The 3,000-nt window shown below is 41.1% G+C and overlaps 1 long non-coding RNA gene across 1 annotated transcript in view; it reads left to right on the top strand.

Moving 5' to 3' along the window:
- Positions 1 to 50: 50 nt before the first annotated feature.
- Positions 51 to 3,000, top strand: part of LOC115948420 — a 95,165-nt gene continuing 92,215 nt past the window's right edge. Inside the window, exon 1 of the long non-coding RNA XR_004082241.1 lies at positions 51 to 258. This is a non-coding gene — a long non-coding RNA (uncharacterized LOC115948420). The remainder of the gene's footprint in view (positions 259 to 3,000) is intronic.

The following is a 3,000-nucleotide window of genomic DNA, read 5'->3' as shown; positions in this document are numbered from 1 at the left end:
GGGGGCCGTCCCGGGGGGACAATGGGGACGCCTCCTTTCCTGCGGGGGACGGAGGTCAGCGGCAAACTTGACGTGGGGCGACAAGTTTTCTCCACGCAGCCTTTGTCCAGCTCCGTGCTTGGAGGGGAGAAGTGCCCCTCTGCATATGCTTGTGCCCGGGATTATAAATTGTACTTCTAGGAGGAGAGAGCCGGAGGAGCAGGGGGATGCTCTACTGTCACCCCGTGACGCTGTTGTGATTGCAAAGGAATGCCAGAGGTAGGGGGCTGCAAAAAGAACCCGTGCTTAAATATTTTATTTATCAAGGAGGCTTGACTGCAACAATACGTGGTTTCAAGAATCTCAGAGGGTTTTCTCAGCAAGACTTTCTGGAGTAAAATTAAAAAAAAATACTATCAGGGATCAAACAAGATACTTTCTCTGTGTCTCGCTTCTCCCACACTGTGTGGGAAAGAGAAGCATAGGAAACAAGTAAACAGAGATTAATCCCTTCCTGCCAAAATTTCCGTTAGCAAACACCTCAGTCTCCTACTTTTGCCATTTGACTCTTGGGCTGCTTTGCGGGATTGATTTGATACATTGATTCTATTATGGCAGAGCTTGCAAAGAGTGAAAGAACATGAAATATAGTCCCCCAAAGAGCAGATTTCTTGAGCTAGGAAGATTCGTACAGACTAGCAGCAGAAAGAGAGCACTAGCAAGTATGCTAAATAAAAGCAGATACCAATCATAAACAATTACATATGTGCTTAAAAATTCTCCTCCTGACATCTTTACGTTTGCTGGTGGAAGTCACCTTATGAATATCAGCAGATGAATTATTCTATATGGGTAAAGAGTTGAAAAAGCAAAGGACATCTCACTTTTTCCTTTAACCTTGGGGAATAGAAAAGATCTGGCTCTTGCATCTCTTTTGAGTGCATACAGTGACTGTAAGGGAAAAACTTATATGCATTGGAAGGCTTCTGAATACATCTAAATAACAGGCATATCAATGAAATGCCAGACTTCGGCTGAACGATAACCCATATATAAATCACACGGTGCACTGTTTACCTTGAATATATGCTGAACTGAAAATCTAGCTCTACTGGGAATTTTGCATAGGTGCAGCAAAACAGACTGGCTAAGAAGTACATATGCTTCATCCATTTTTTGTACAACCAGAGCCAAACTGATGGTCTGAAACCTGCAATGAAAACTGGGAATCTGTTTATATTCTGTCTAGAAGAGCATCTCTGTTTATTTGTTAGTAGTTAGAACTAATATCTTGTGGTCATCCAAGTATTAATTCTAAATAATATTTGTTGTGACTGTAATTGCCCTTCTGAGTAACACATAGTCTCTTGCAATCAGTCTAGCTCTTTGAGAAGGTATTAGTTATTCTCTCTTCTTAGCTGAACAGCTTCAGCACATAACTTTCAGCCTGCGGTTTGGTTGCAAACTTTCTCCTTTGAATATTCGTTCTGCATCTCGGGTGTCTAAACATACAGCATGGTATTGTTTCTGGCTGCTGAGCGTGTGACTCAGATTTTTGAGCAGTAGATGGATAATTGGCAAGTAACAAACTTTCAATACAAATTAATCATTCTGGCATCATGGAAAATGCAGGATTCTCAAGGATTTCCAGAAATACCTACTGGCTATATGAATATTCTGAAATTATGAATAGCATTACTCACAGCCAACTGAAGTTGGCTGTCAGCTTGGCAGTCATGCCTGCAAAATATTTTTGAATAAGGTTTATGCCTGTTTGTTTTTTGCTGTTCAGCTAGAACAAGTGCTATCACTTCCTAACTCGTGATGAATTCAGTGTTGCCAAATCCTGTGATTTTTATCGCAGGTCTCGTGATACTTGATTTTTTATCCCCTGTAACTTCTCATTCCTGGAGACATTTAATTAGGTGAGAATCTCAGTTTTCATTTTTATAGAAATCAGTTTCTACTCCTCAGACTGTGAAAATGTTTGAAAGTATGGCCCAGGGGCATTCTAAAGACAGCCACAAACCCCAGAAAAAATAAAAATGTTTCCATGTTTCCAACTTTTTTTTTCCCCTCATGGCAGTTCCATGACTTCTGAATATTTAAGGATGGGACTATCCTTAATGAATTTTCCCCTTTCCCTCTATAAATTTCAAACACTGATACATTTCCTTCAAAGGGGAGGACTTCTTGTTGTGGAGCCGCAGTGAGGCCACGAGGACTAGGTTCAAAGCACTCCCTCACCACCTGTACTCTCAGCTCAGCCTAACTGTGATCTGAATGCATTTTTTGCTTCATGTTATTTCTTTCAAAGGTCAAATTCTTTAGTTCCCAAGTGTAATGAAACCCATTACACACTGTGCTATTACAAGGTGACCCTCCCCACGGCCTGAAATAGGAGACCCCTTGCCTCCTCAGGATAACCTGCCATGAACGGTAAAGAGTGAAGCTTTGCATGTCCAGCCTCGTATGATGTGGGGGAATGCAGGCATTTGTAAGCAGATTTTTCAGTTACAGGAACAGGAGTTCATCAGGCTGTTCACAGATGAATATTACACTCACCATCAAATACTCCCCTCTCATCTCACTTTTTACTTAATAATGCATGAAACATTCCCAGTTTCTGTGACTGTACATGCTGTTGGTGTTTCCAAAAGGAAAAGTGTGTATTACTGCTAGGGTCAATAACATACAGTTGACGGGTTTTTCAAACTGTTTGATTAGGCATTTTCAGAGCTTGCTGAAAAGAAGTATTTACAGTTTTTGAGGGTTTTTTTTTCATTTTTTAGGCATTTGACTTTGTTCCAATAGGTCTGAAAACTCTTTTTTAAAAATTTCCTATTAACTGGAAAAATGTTCCCCAGAGACACTGGCAAGGGATGTCTCATGCACCAGTCAAACTGAGGAGAAAGTTTATCTGATTTTTCAGCCTCTTCTCCACCCTCCCAAGAATTTTGCTGCTCCCTTTCCCTGCTGCCAAGCTATACTGCCACCATTCCTGTAACACAGCCCAGCCTA

This window comes from Geospiza fortis, unplaced genomic scaffold (assembly GCF_000277835.1).
Source record: "Geospiza fortis unplaced genomic scaffold, GeoFor_1.0 scaffold265, whole genome shotgun sequence".
Taxonomy (NCBI): Eukaryota; Metazoa; Chordata; class Aves; order Passeriformes; family Thraupidae; genus Geospiza; species Geospiza fortis.
Note: the sequence above shows the minus strand (reverse complement) of the source record. Positions and strands in the feature narration are given on the sequence as shown.